Source organism: Melozone crissalis, unplaced genomic scaffold (genome assembly GCF_028551555.1).
Source record: "Melozone crissalis strain CALT ecotype California unplaced genomic scaffold, PUWL_Pcris_2 ptg000018l_1, whole genome shotgun sequence".
NCBI lineage: Eukaryota > Metazoa > Chordata > Aves > Passeriformes > Passerellidae > Melozone > Melozone crissalis.
In genome coordinates this window covers 36597273-36613203 of record NW_026535796.1, presented here as the reverse complement: position 1 = coordinate 36613203, position 15931 = coordinate 36597273, and the positions used below count along the sequence as shown (strand labels likewise).

The window sequence follows — 15931 nt, the reverse complement described above, 5'->3', positions numbered from 1 at the left end:
TACTTTTAAATGCTTTACATATTTTGTAGTTAAAGGGGAAATTCCTTAAAAATGTTTTAGAGCCAAGCAAGACAAGCAAATTAACTATACAGTTCATATAGTGTGAGTGATTAGAACAATTAGCTACTAATTGTTTTTACTAAATAACAGGTTCCTCTATGTAGTTTTTTTAAAACTACAGACACATAATACTGGGCACATATATCTGAATCTTTAGAGTGGACAGAGAATGTCATGGTATTTTTCTTGTCTGCATCTATTATGTCTCTAGGGTAAAGCCATAACATAGTCAAGGGCATTATTTGGATACTTCTGCCTGTTTTAAAGGACTTGAGTTGCAGGTCATTAGGCACTGTTAGTAAATATTGTTGCTGTAAAATTTTATTTGTTTGCTTAAACAGGTACAGTATCTGAGTCAGAGAGAATGTGCCTGCTTGTGGTTATGTACCAAACAAAAAAAAAAAAAGAGAGAATAGACGGTAAAGCTTGGTCTCCTATTCCTCAGCTGGATTTCTTAACTCTACACCACCTTTCTACTCTGAGAATTATTTTTTAAAATACACATGTTCATATTGCAGTACTTATTTTTGCGTATTTGAGCAGTACCTTTGTGCAACATTATGTATTGCTAGTATGTAAACCTGTGTTTAGTGGAAAACATTTAAATGTAAAGTTCATGACCTTACTTTTTGTTTCACAATTCTAACACTTATGATTTTGTTGTGGCTATGTTTTTTTTGTTTTAGTATACCTGGTGAATTGAGGTGCCTACCACTAAAAAAAGAGACGAAGTGCAAACCCAAGAAAACAGATTCATTGAAATATATATGTATGTACTTCGTGCATATGTACATACTGCATCAATATTGTATGTTCCTCAGCTGCCAGGATAAACCTTTGTTGTCCTGATTTTAATTATATTTGATGCCTTGGCTGTAAAACATTACTTTCTTGATTGGATTGAAATTCTTGGAGCAGCATTTTCTAAAAATAAGGCTTGAATGTTTTCTGTATGGGAAACTGCTTCTACTTGCAAATTCAAATGATCAGACAGTATACCATTTCTTGCAAGACACAATATAAAATGAAAAAATCCTAGTGACATTATTTTGTTCTAATGCAATGTGCTTAAAATCCATGGAGCGCATTTTTATTAAGGAAGAGCTCAAAGGGCAGAATTAAGTCTGGGATGCTATTGAATGTAATGCAATGACCTTACAGCTGTTTGGCAATCCACAGTTTACCCTGTCAAGTTTTTAATGCCTATTACAAACCAGCTTATTTTTTAGCAGAAGCATATTTAAATTGGGAGAGAACTTAGTTTTTCAGATGCCTTGCTTCTGTAAAGCCATGAGTCATGGAACTTGGGAGTGAGTTTGTTTTGCATAGCTTCATGTCATCCTCGTGTCTGAGGAATGGACTTTCCTCTCCAAGCTGTTGGGAATGTTGAGTTGATGTTTCTCAAGTGTATTAAAGGGATTATAAGTATGTTGGGCTATGTTTTTTTATTAAAGTGCCTTCTTACATAAGAGTGGAATGTGAATGTTCTACTATATACATGCTTGTTCTCTTAAAAGTTGGAGAAATATTAATACTTCATCCTTGGTCAATGAGACTTATCTACACAGACTGGTTTAATGAGTTTGTACCATGCACTATTCATGTATTACAGTGAAACAGAGAAAATAAGCAACAGTAGGATAAGATCTGAACTTTAAGGTTGAAATATTTTTAACTTGTTGCAAAAACATCTCAAGTTTGAAAACATAAAAATACTCTCTCCTTTCCGATATATGTATGTTATATACAATATGTATATTGTATAAAATCTTCAGGCTGGCTTCTGATATTGTGGGAAGATTGCATGATGAGGGGAATAAAAACTGAAAGCTTTCTAAGATTTCTTTTTTGGCTGTTTCAGGAATGATTTTATTTTAAAATCTAAGGTTTTTACAGTGCACTGCAACTCTTATATTGATCTGATCTTGAAACACTTCAGTGTGTGACTTCTAAGATAACTTGATTAATGTAACTGTTTTGTAGTCTTGCTGTAATTTTATCTGGAAAGAATTTTGATTTCCAAATAATTATTTACAATAAAGGCAGTGTTATTACTACTAAATTATGAAAATTTCCATCCTCACTATAATTGAGAATCAATGGTATGATTATGTGGGCCATTCAGCAGCATGATTATGCATTTTTCATTCATTAATCTGCTCTTACTATAAGAATGGCAACATAAAATGCTTTTAGTTCATAAAATTAGTGTTTCATATTTCCTGAAGTGGTAATGTACAAATATAGTGTGATTCAACTTGAGCATTCTATTTGTTGCTACTCATAAGGTTTTCATAATTAATTTCTTTCTGTTCATTGGGAATTTTGTTGATGATGATTCAATAACTTGTAATAATCTAACTTACTTGAGTAGTAGTGTAACAGTATTGGACAGATCCAGGAACCACGCTGCATCCAGTTAGGAGGAAATGTCAGTACTCATAGTGTCACTGGATCAGCTGTTGCCAGGGCATTTTTACAGAGCTGTATAAGCTCTGTAAATGTGTGTGGTCATCAGAAGGTGGGTAGTTTCTTTCTCCATCTGAATCACCAATTTGAATAATATTTTATAACACCAGGTCAAGAAAAAGAGGTATCAGATGTCTTGTACCTTAAAATTTGTTGCATATGTACTGTTCTCATCTGATGTGTGCCCTGAAGTATAGTGTGCAAGTTGCATGTGTACTCTGGTTCCAAGATTATCTGACTTTATTCTTTTTTCCTGAGCAGTGTTTTTAATCTGTGTCCTGTAAGAAATGACTGTTTTTTGCGTTTGCTCTAAAGATTTGTTTGCACTGCCTTATTTTAAATTGCCCTATAGACTTTGTTTGCACTGCCTTAGCAGAGCAAATGAGATCCAAAAGAAAGAGTTTATTCCAGAAGTTGTAATGCTAGTGTATTTCAGCTCAAGTAAACTGATTTGCTGGTGTATAAAATACACACCAAGGCAGCAGGACACACATTTAGAGTAAACCAAGTTTTTATTAAATGAGAAAATATCTGTTACTGATCATGCTAGTGCTTTGGGACAAATGAACTTTGATGATCAGGTGTGTAGAGGAGAAGGGCAGTTGTGTGTTGCACTGCGACATTATAATGTGTAAAGTGTAGGTCTGGAAAAGATGCTGTCAGAAAGCTTGACAGAGTAGAGATACCCAGCATGATTAATTTTAAATATTACTTTGATACTGAAGGTTGTCTATGATTTGTATTTTATTGTCATTATTAAAACAGTAGGTTGTCATACAGAAAAAAAGATACGATCCTTGTGTCGATTAAAAGATGTTGTCAAAAAATATTCTGGCAGCAAATGTTGTTGCAGTAAAGGAAAATTATACTAGAAAAAGGGGTAAAATTAGAGAAACCACAGAAAAGCATACAAAATTCTGGGTAAGAGGTAGAAAAAAGTTTCTGAAAAGCAGACTTAGATTTGCATTTTGGTTATTTTCTTGTTTTCTGAAGAAAGTTTACAACCATATTTTCACAGTACAAAATATATTTTAGAGCTAAGGCTTAAATCTTTACTTTTGGTCTCAGGAGCTTTAATTTTTGTAATTATATCTTGTTATACGTAATACAAAGACACAAGGGAAGTGAAATTTAGCCATCTGAAAAGATGGCTAGAGGGTATAAAAACTGTACATAAACAGTATGAATTTTCAACATTGGTTGTATATTAAGAGAGTAGTTTTTTGTTGTTTTCTCTGTTCTCAGGAGGCATGAGCAGATCAATGCACATTATAACCTATATCTCTTAGCAGTTATACATGAGGGGCATTTCCAGAGAAGCACATTTACTGTTTGCTTGGTACCGCCCTTGCCTAACCTAGGAGATGATGCCCCAGCAAGTTTCTGTTTGCCAACATAGCTTATAATGTATGCTGCAAGAGGCATAATATAAAAACATACCAAATATTTTAATACTTTAGCAAAATTCAGTTTGTTCCTTGCATTTGCATTGCTGAGATTAAACAGATGTGCAACTATAATGTAAATAGGTAAAGGATTAAGTATATAGAATACTCAATGTGGTCTCCCATTTACAATGGTATTTTTGTGGGATTTTGGCAGTCATTTTGCCATTTCTTTGATTACTATTTCAATATATCTGTCAAAATTATGTAATGTTGGGAGAATGGGATAAGCAATTCTGTAATAAGCATAATTTATTTGCAGCTCTTATCAACCTTGTAATAAGATTTGCAGTGTGTTTTTATAGCATAAATTTTTTCTAGTACATTTATTATACTGCTCATACTTAATATACATTTCTCCATGTAATCTCCATTGTGAGATAATTGCCTTCTTACCTTTTAATTCAGTTAAAGCAGCAGTGTAAATTTGGGGTTTTTGTGATCAGTCTCCAGAAATTCTGTTAATCAGAAATAGAAAGTCATGTGTCAGTTGAAAATTACACATATTCCACTGCACAAAAGAAAGAAAAGAAAAAAGCTCTGATGTTGGTATTCATTTATAATATAATATATGTAATTTTCCTTTTAATATTCTCCTCTCTTTTGGAATATAGGAGAGATTTCTTCCTCAAATCTATGTATAAAAAGTTCTTGAAAAAATTTACTGGACTTGTTGTACTGTAAAGTTTTGCAATTGACTATGCAGAAGGAATAATAAGTTAGTGCATTTAGCTAGTGTAAATTTCAAAATAGTTTTTTAGATGTTAAGCAAAATGTGCCATTCAGTGAAACTTAAAATGTTTGCCAGCTGAGCTGGTAAGTCTCAGTTGAATATCAACAGTTACCGTGGGACAGTACAAAAACAGGATTGTCTCACCAAGGAGTAAACTTAAAGCCTAACTACAGCTGAAAAATTGACAAGTAAACATTGCTATTACGGCTTTCTTCATAATTGCCAGCTCAGTTTACTGCATCTTCCTATGTAGTATGTGTAATAGACACTTATATAATGTCTAGTTGCATTTTCCTGGGTGTCAATAAGGCACACTGACCTCTGTGTATGTATGTTTCTTTGGTTGAAGTAAGTGTTTTCTCAGAAGCTGTTTGGGTCCTAGTGATACATAGGTCCATCTAGTAGAATTAAAAGCTTTCTTACAGCATTTGTCAAGGAGTGAATCCCATGGAGATAGGATGTGTGCTTTTTTGTATGCTGTACTCCTCTGACAAAACATCCAAGCTGCTTAAAAGTTCTCTTTTTTTCCTGAGATTGGTAGGGAAACTTAATTTCTGAACCAGTATCTCTGAGCTTCCCATATTATCTGTTCCCCTATGCTGTGAACATTGCAAATTTGATTGTTTAGTTCTGATCTTAACAGCCCAATTAAGAAATCCTCTTCTAGGCTTGGGAGAATTACTCATCTCAAGTAACAAGTGACCTTGGCTAGCAATGCTTTCTGTCTTGCAGCTGTTGGCATCCTTTGGTTGGCCCAGTTACTTCAAATGAGCTGCACTAGCTGCTTCAAAAACCTGGATACCCTTAATCATTGACCATTCCTTAGCTGATAGGTCCAAGATCAGTTCTGTATGTATTTGCATTAAGATTTGCAGCTGTCTTTCAGACGTAGCCAAAAGGAAATTTGCTGATACACATAAATATGGTTGGGATGATAAACATCAAAACAAGAAAATCCTAGGATATTAAGAGAGAGCTCACTGGAGCAAGTGGCATTCAATTTCCTGTTTGTCATTTACATATGCCATACAATGATTTTTATATAGCCACCATGTCCATAAACATATCAACATAATTTTCTAAAACAAGAAATGACAAATTATCTTTCTAGCTTGCAGTTGGTAAATGAAAACAAATTACATTTCAATTTCTTTCTGTGTGCTCCTGGAAAATTTTATTCATTATCAGAAAGGAAATGTTTCTTCATTCAGGAGAGAATTATAAGAGTTATGTATTATATGCAGTGATAAAAGTGTTCAACTGCATTTTTTGTTTAAAGTGTCAACTATTGTGAGGACCTTGCTTTCAGACATTTCTTACTATTTTTTATTTTATATAATGCTGATTTTTTTTTCTTTCCAGGTTATTTAATAGGTTTTCTAACCAAAGCTATGGGAGAAAAAGCCATTGTCAGTTTTCTTGCATAGATCTGTGCTACAGACAGGTGTGATGATAGCTCACACACACAAATCCAAGTGAATCATGAGTTACTGGGTCAAACTTCAGTTTTCGATTCATGGAGGCATTTAATATCACTGCAGACAAAAGGCAGAATTCTTATGTCTGTTTCTCTCACTCCTGTAAGTGCTACTTTCTCCATCCCTTGCTCCATGTCTCCATCCCTTGTTCCTCCTCTCCTCCTCCTATAAGCATAAATTACTCTATTAGCCACATAGGACTGTCTGTTTTTTGCCAGTATGCTGTTCTTCTTGTAATGAACTAAGACCTTATGGAGGTCCAGGTTTGTCATTTTTCCAAAGCAGGACAAAGTAAGCAAGAGCAATGCACAACCAGAGGCAGGGAGCAAAGAGACGTCCCTGCATTTTGGCAAATACAGCTACAAATGCCATCTAGGATGTGATCTGAGCACATCTGGCAGAACTGGAGCACTTGGTGCTAGCACCCTGTCAGCTGGGTTGGACTGGTTTCTGTGGAACACAAGAAGGAATGATTACATAGCCATTAGTACCCAAATTAGTTTATTTGAAGCTATTAGTAAAGAATTCCATTGTAGTATAAATGTGCTATTCGATTGTTAGGGTTGAAAATTTATGGCCTCTCAGCCAGATTTGTGAAGTGTAAAATCTGAAGTGTTTATTCACAATCATTGTATGTTAGATTTTTTTTAAAGTCTGTTCTCAAGATTTATTTCCAGTGGGAACATTATTGCCTGAATTCCAGCACTGGTTGGCTGTGTTACTGTTGCATGAGTAATCAATACCTATATATTTGGTAACAGTTTCAGCTAGAAGCATAATCAAGTAATTGACGTTTAAGGCCTTAGAAACATTAATAATCATCACACAATGCTTAGTGGCAGAAATTCAGAATGTCACTATTTGTGTTTTGTTTAAGAATAATTTCTAAATGCAGTAAATCTCAATTATTTCCTCAATTATCTTTATTTTTAAGGTTTTAAATCTTTTTTTTCCCCTCATAAGAAATTCTGTATAGTTATAACTGAAAAGAGACTTCTGTTATTGTAGTTAAGTCATGCCACTGTAATGATAGTCTGAAAGAAGAGCTGGAGTTTTCTGATAGATGTTTCAATAAATAGTAGCCAAAAAAAAAAGTATGGCAGCATACTCCAAATCTAGTGTTTAACTGTTCATATACCATATGTATGTGTGTTAATGAATTGTCTCTGGCATATGTGTCTTTGATGATAAGCAAGATGAAATTTGAAAATACTGTCTCGGTTACTGAAATTAAATTAATATTTTATTACTACCTTTAATGGTACTAAAAATTTTGCCATGAGGAAAGTTTGTTTTGCAGTTAAAAACGTTTTGCTCTTTTTGCCTGCAAATAAAAGGCATAATCCAGAATCTGTAATGACTGGAGGAATTTCACCATTGTTACTGTTTGAGGTTTGGATTTTGTGTTTAAAGTGCAGTTACAGACAATGTTTCTTAGCTCATGTACGAGGAGGGCATAGGCAGTAGCAATGCTGGCTTTTCCTGCTATACTCTTATGCTTTTTCTGTCCTTAAGCACGTTAAATGGAAAAAAACCATAATGTTGACACAAAGGACGTTACAAGAGGAGGGTAACTTGCAATTATTAGGTTTGTTTTAATATTGTTTACATCGTTAATTTGAGCATAGATTCAACCAACACCTTCTGGTAGAAGATTGCAGATTTGTGGATACAGTTTTTATAACTAGATAATTTGTAATCCGAAAATGTCAACATCCTGAAACTCCTAAGCCATTTCGAAAACAGCTATCCAAGCCATTAATTAAAAATAATGGGAAAAAAATGGTCAACTGCATTTTTGGTATTTGGTGCGTCCCATTTTAATTTTCATAGCAGAAGCCACGGCGTTCAGATAAGCTTTTTGCTTTACTGGATCAATTTTCCATGATTTTGTTCATGTTTGGTTTTTATTTTTTTTTTTTGGTTGTATCATTCTTGATATCTGTATTTCTTGTTTTCAGACAAGAAAGTTCTTCTGTCTAAATTATTAATTTAGCGTGAAATATGTGTATTTAAATGAATTTTTAAAGAAATTGTTAAATAGAGGCATAAAGAAAATTCTAGCCTGCAGTGTTTTTTTTTCTATCAGTAGAATCATGGCTTAGTAAAGGCTTCAATAAGAAAAGCTATGGTGGTGGCATCCTGCAGCAGTGAAGCAGGTTAAGATCTGTAGTGCAAGGACACTGATGTAGAAGATTTAGTATTCCTGGCAATGAAAAGTGGCTGCCTAAGACTGAGACAAGTTGATTGATTAATGAGTCTGCCTGAAACTGAAATTCCAGTGGTCTGACTTTATGACAGTTGAGCAAATAATGCAAACAGAAGGTTTTCTATAGCTCTGCAGTTGTGACTCACTGTGAGTTAATACCTTTATTACTATCCCAGCTGTGTTAATTCTGATGTAACATCTCTCTACATTCTAGAGGAGACCCTTGATTCTGTCTGTAATTCAGCTTGCTCATTTGGACACTTCTTCAGAGAACAAGCAATACCTGGGTTACCACGTCTTAATATTTCATAGTGGCAGCTGTTTGGAAATGACACTCATAATTCTAGATAAAAAAAATCTTTGTAGGGATTTGTATTAATATACAGACTGTTCCTCTTCTACGTACAAAAATGTGTTTGGCACGTCAAGATTAGTTTATGCCAATCATTCATGGCTCAAAAGCTACATATTCAGATATGCTGGATATGATCTTCTGCTCATAGGAGAGCCTCTATTTGAATAATAAGCTAATAAGCCACACATTCTGTCCCTTTACTGTAAATAGTTCTAGTCCCTTCTTCTCTTCCTCATTCTTACCAGAATTTCTCTTCCCATAGACACGCTTCTCAATTGACCTTGTTCTTACTTGAACTTTGTTTTTTTTCCTCTCAATTCCATGTGTTATGATGTATGCTGCTTGGTGTATTAAGGAGAAAGAATTTTGGAGTAAAAGGCTAGAAAACATTTCAGCTTTCTAAAAACTAAATGCCTTTATTAAAAAAAATTCTGAATGCTAACTGCCAGCCATAGTCTGCTTACTTCAACAGTGAGATTGTTCAAAGGTTCTAAATACTGAGTACTAGTCTCCAAACTTTGTTGATTGCATGCCCCAGTGGTAAAAAATTCATGAGCATTCTGCCCTAATATATGTATATTTATTGATAATATTGTATATTTATTTATATTTATATGAACAATAAATACATATAAATATACAACTTGATGATAAATAGATATACACATCTTTGTAAATTCACAGAGCTAGAAGATCTACCTTGAACATATTTTCATAATGAAATTGTCTTTGAACCAGAACGAGACATTTTTATTTTTTCACTTCAAGATTAATCTTCTTATTTGTCTGTGTCACTAACTGTAAGTTTCCTAATGAAACTTACTGGAACTTACTAAAGCATCTAGGAAGTGAACCCTCCCTCATACTCCTCCTACTCTAATTTCAGTTGGGAATCAGTATGGTCCTAAACAAATATAATAGCCATGCTCTCTCTCCCAGCTCATACCTCAGGCAGTTGCTGACATAGAGAAGTTTTGGGCTGTTGTCACCTTTTGTATTCATAAGAAAGTTCATAGGAATATTTTGCATGGATTTCAGTTCACTTTGTTTGAGCTTCACGTCAGAAGATAGAGAAATGTTTTCTTTAGCCATGTTCAAATGAAGCACAGAAAATTTCCCAGGAATAGAGGGGAGCCAGGAATAGAACTAAAAGATCTCATGTAAGCTTTGGGAAAAAAGCCTTCTCATTCTTTTGATAAAGGCCTCTTATAAAGCAGCACATTAGGACCTATAATTTTTTGATTGGTACCTTATAGTTTAGTTTTTTTAATATATTTAATCTCATATTCAGGCAAACTATTCCAATGCAATCATATTTGGACTGTAGAAGAGGTTACAGCAACTTGGCCAAGGATCTTGTGTACTTAAGCTGTGTATTTGAATATATATATATATATATATATATATATATATGTATGTATGTATGTATGTATATGTGTATATATATGTATGTGTGTATATATATGTGTGTGTGTGTGTGTGTATATATGTATATATATATGTATGTATCCAGTCTTGAACTTGTGAATTCACTGTAAGGCAGGCAGTGTAGTAGTTCAGGTAATGACAGGTACAGAGAGGTTATAAAACTGATGAGGAGAATTTTGGACTGGTTCTTGGGAAAAGTAAAAAATTGGAAGAGGTTTTCTAAATGAAGTGTGGGAGATATGCATATCTATATCAAATACCAATCAAAGTGAAAGGAAAATAACCCAGTAATGTATCATTCATTCCTAGAAGTCTTCTAAAAGTCATAACTTGAATAGAAGTTCTCTGAGAATATTAAATCACACTTCTCTGTTGTCCCACACAGCTCCTAAATGATTACATTTCCCTTCTATAAGCTATCCTTTTTTCTTTTTTTCCCCCCAGTAGTAATTAGCTTCTGTGCAAATAGAGAAATACAGACAAGGCCAGACTGGAGATGCGAATGTTTAAAAGTTTTGCTACAAAATATCAGGCCTGCCTAAGCCTCAGGGAGTAGAAAGAAAACAGTTCTGTTTCTTGTGTAGTATTAGGTCTCTTAAGGAATCGGAATGGTGAATTGTTTCCTTCTCTTTTAAGTTCTGACACCTTTCTTCTATTTCTTTTTCTGTTATGATTAGGTGTGCTGCTTCAGGTTGGGGTAAGCCAATGCCTCAGTGTAAGCTGAAGAATCTTCTTTGAATTTACACAGTAAAAATACAAGTGTATACCTAAAAGTTATCAAAAGAATGAATTAATTTCAAAAAAGTTCAAGTTTTCTGTAAAGTATATTATTTTGAATTCTTGATTATGTAACTTGCTAACTATAGTAGCTAATAAATTACTAGGAGCTGAAAAGGCAAAGAATATTTCAAAAGGCACTTCGTTTTTTAAAATTGTATTCTTTTAAGTCTGGAGCTCTTTTTCAATGTGGATGAGAAAACTTGATTTAGATGCAGACTAACAACTTTTTGGTCTTGGTGATCATGAGTATTGCATTGCTTGCAGTGGTGGGAACTGAACTAAAATCTTTAAAGACAGTGGAATGTGCTCAGTATAATATAACAGTTTGGTAATGAACTAGGAAAGCTCTAAACAGTATTAAAAATCACTTGAGACTTTTTTTTTTCCTTTCTTTTTTAAAATTTTGCTTGGAATTACATAAACACTGAATTTGGGATTACATAAACACTTGAGATTACATAAACATTCAATTCTGAAATACAAATAATGTATGGACCTTGTTCCACACTAGCAAAAATTAATGTTCTAAGAGATACCTATTTCTATAAAACTCCTTCAAGATGATAATAATATGGTTGTGTAGAAATTCCCTTCATGGCTTGCATGTGTGGCAAATACTGTTACAATTAAAATAATGAGAAGTAGGTGCCAGTGCTATTTTACATCTCAGTTGCTTTAGTGCCAGGATGATTTGTAGTGTTGGGCCTGACAGCAGGAAGCTTGAGCCTCATTGAAATCCTTTAGAACTGAGTGTTTCTGGATTGTGACAGTTGTCACAGTACTGTGGAGCCATTCATCACAACCTAGCACAGGTACAGGGCAAAACTGCAGTTGTTCTGCCTCTACTGGACATGAATTAATATATATTATCTTGTGAAACACTTTGGTTACTCTGGTTCAGCTAGAAATGTCCTGATTCACCCCCAGAATAGAGCCTTCATGTCAGATTCGTTGTGTGAAGGGAAGAACTTGTAAGTGTTATGTGATTAAACTTGGCTGTGTAGATGTGAGCAAGATAAGTAATTTCTAGCTGAGAGAAACTGATATATTCAGCTACTTGAAAATTCCTTCATACTTGATGGAAACCTGCTTGTGCCTTGGCTGCCTTGTGCATCTACAGGAATGCTGCAGTATCTGTTCAGCAGTTTTGTAGGAAACATATCCAAACGATGAGTGAAAGCTGTAGGCTGAGTATTTGAAGTGAGAATGATGGGAAATACTTCACATAAAAAAGCCTTACAATTTTTGATCAAAGCAAATTTAAAGGTAATGTGATCAGAGTGTGTAATTAAGTGACTTCTCAAGAGTTTGATATCCACTTATATAACTTAAAACCTTAATGTTTAGGGTTACAAACTTTGGGAAATCCAAAATAGTTGGATATCCAAAATCCCTGACTTGTGTTTCAGAAAAGAGCTTTTCTTAGCTTGATGATGCAAAAATTATGCTGACAATTTTTTTTCCAAGCTGACATTTTTTTTCTGGTAATAACCTGGATTTCTTGCTTTAGTGCCACATAGTAGCTGTATTTTTTGTATTATGTGAGTTCTTTATTTTCCTGTGTGATCTGCAACTGCTAGGGAGAGGTGAGAGTATTCAGTCAGACCTACCAGTAGCCTGAAGATATCTAGGATAGTTTACAGCATATTGCCTATGAATTCAAAACTCAACTGTAGTGTGAATGTCCTCATCACCTCACTGAATCACATTTTAGTATTTGTCACTGTATGAGTAGATATCTATGGCTTTAAGAATTGACTCTGTGTGCGCTTCTGTATTTGTGCATTCTCCTTGGCTAGAAGAAGGTAAACATAAAATTGTGGTATTGGTCCAATTTGTAGATTTTTCTCTGGCATATCAGTCTTCTCTGAGAATGTGAAGAGGAATGTTGTCTATTATTATCTTCAGTTTCTAAAATGGGGGGTCATGCAGTGTTTGAAATCAAAAAATTGATGCTCCAGTTATTATAAAGTCAATGTCCTGTTTCCCACCTTTGTTACACCCAGCACAAAGCTAAAGGAGTTGAACTTTTTAGTTCATAAAAGAGTTTTAACATTCTAGTTAGTTAATGGCATATTAATGGATCAATTAGAATAAATAAGGTAGTACTGTTGCATTTTACTCATTTAAGTCAATAAATATCTGCTCCTAAATCTATTTGCTGATACTTTTCACCAGCAATAAAAGTTACAACTAGGATGTTTCTGTGTGAAAAATCCTTTCAAATAACCCCTTTTCCCTCACTTGTCAGTGTAGTATGATGGAATATATAATCTTTATCTCCAGCTTAGTATTTGCAGTGTTTTGAAACATACTGTGGTGGTTCAGTGTCAAGAAAACTGTAAGAGATAATGATTCTGACAGAATGTTTTAAATCATAACCTAGATTTTTCCTGTAACTTTGATTAGTCACATCTAAGTCACTGTAGTGTAACTTCAAGGACACTCATTTGGTGTATACTGATGCATAGCTCAGTGAGATATAATCTTTACATGATTTGGAATTTAGGCACTGTAAATAAACTGGTTTTGTATGGCTGCAGAAAAGCATGATCCCTAAATTTACAGACAATGTCCTGAGCTTGCTGCTGATTTTAAACATCTGAAATATATCTGATTTTTTAATAGTTTTAGCTCATAGTTCCTTATTGGATTGCAATATTCATATTTAGCTAGAAATAAAAAGGGAATATACTGATGAATATCTTTGTTTCTACATCTCATTTCTCTTGTTGTCTTTTCCCATGTATTATTCATATTTTGAGAAGAGCCATCAATGCCTAAAGGTTCCTTTTTCAATAATGCTATTTCTTCTAGTAAATTTATAAATTGATGTGTTCTGTGCCCCACGAGAATAATGATGCAGTGCTTTGAAAAATCTCTAAGTACCCTGTGGTTACATTAGGCCTTGAAAGAAGATTGGTAGCAGGATTGTTGTAGCAACCCGTGCCACTGTGCAACTTCTTTTATGAACAGAATTTGAATTGGAAAATCTCAGAGGCTGTTCATAGGATGGATGAAAGGAGTTCCACTAGGGCCAGTGACCATCTTTGCTCTGCTCATTGCAGACACAATGCATTCTCTGTCTTAACTTTATTGCAACATTATTTTCTGGCACATGACATAAAGCATAAAACATATATTTAAGTTTGCACAAGAACTTAAATATGGGAAGTATTGTACAAATTATAAAATAAATCAACAGAGCTCTTCAGATCAAGTAAGCAAAGTTATTCTATCATGATAAATGATGTCCAGAGGAATGGTGTATGCTATATATGACTTGACTTTTTGTATAGCTGTTTAATTTAAATGGCTTAATTTTTTTTTTTTTTTACTTCAACTTTGGAGAAAACATGTCATTATTTTACATGGAATACTAAATGGAATCATCAGTTGAAATGCAGAACTTGATTTTTAAATATAGGTTCATAAAGGATGCCTCTGTACAGGTGTATATTTTGTCAGTTAACACAACTTGAACACCTGCCTGCCCTTCCAGGGACAGAGTTTTGTGAAGCACCCTGCAGGACAACTGATTTAGGCAGGAGTAGGATAAAGTAAATGGATTCTAGATAACCCTAATTTGAGGTGCAGAGCTTTCAAATCTAGAGACTGTTAGCAGAAATCAGTTCAACTTATTTTACATTTGTGGAAGATGTTTGAAGGGAACCTTCTAATAGCAACCTTTTCACTTAGAACAATCATGCCTATACAGTAACATTTTAATTACTATATTAGAATGAAAATAAAGCAAAGTAATAATAATTGAGGGGTTTTGGTCAGAGGGGACATGGGGATGAATTTTTCATTTCCCACCTTTTCCTTATAACTTATTCCTTGCTCCTAATTTTTTTTAAAGCTTGTATTACAATGCAAATTTTTATCAGCTTACATCTAATACTGGAATATACCCAAGGTAAACATACAGGGCAGCTACTTTTCAACCCAAATTTTTGTACTAATGTTGATGGCAGTGCATTTGGCTAGAGTAATTTATGTGGCAGTTGGATCACTGGACTGAAAAAGCGTACCAAAGAACAATCCAGAAAAACATAGAGTCACCAAAACAAAGTGAAGAAATTATAATTTGACTAATTTTTAAAAAGGATCTGGAAAAAGTGGCATTGAAGTCAAGAAGAAATAATAGTGAGTCGATCTCTCAGCTTGTGAAAGAATTAAGTAAAAATTTTTACATGGTATCTACATCTCTTAAAGGACTGGTGCTTGGAAATAAGTCTCAATCCACATACAATCAGAAATTAATAATAAGCTATGAAAAAAGAGGGTTGCAGTGTTCACAGGAAGGTTTCATAACAAGAGAAGAAGAAAAGATGAGAGGTACAAAGGAAAAATGACAAATTAACATCAGAATATTTTCTGTAGTTACTACTGTAAATCATTGAAGCTTATCTTTATGAACTATGTAAGTATCAGTAAAGTTTATTTCTTATGGAGGCAAACACAGATACTTTGAATTAGCTGTTCTGTACTAGGATGCTGAGAAAATTGACAGTCAGAATTCAGTCCTCTGACGTTGTCAGGGCAGTTTCATAATCCCATAACTCTCCTAATTGCTACCAAACTAGAGCATATCTGAATTCAGAGTCAGTCTCTGGCTTAGATAAAGCAATGCTCTTCTCATGCAAAACTTATGAGTAAACTTCTGATAGCTGAAATAGCCATAAGCCTGCAGCATGTTTTTTTGTTTTTCCTGCTCTTTATGAGGTTATAACTTCAAGGTCCCAGAATTCTAAATATGTTACAATTTATCAAAAACATGATTTTAATCATGAAACTATGTGAATGAAGGAAGAAGGGAAAAGGAACTCATGACATAAGCCACAGAATTCAAAAAAAAATTTCAAATGTGAAAAATTACATATGTGCATATATGTGCGAACGTCTATAATTGTCACGCATGATGATACAAGATATTAGGATTTTATCTTGTAGAGACTGTAAGAAACTTTT

General features: G+C 34.0%; 1 protein-coding gene across 1 annotated transcript in view; it reads left to right on the top strand.

Moving 5' to 3' along the window:
• The window catches only part of CEP128 (centrosomal protein 128), a 93708-nt gene that overhangs the window by 52999 nt on the left and 24778 nt on the right, over positions 1–15931 (top strand). The window lies entirely within an intron of this gene.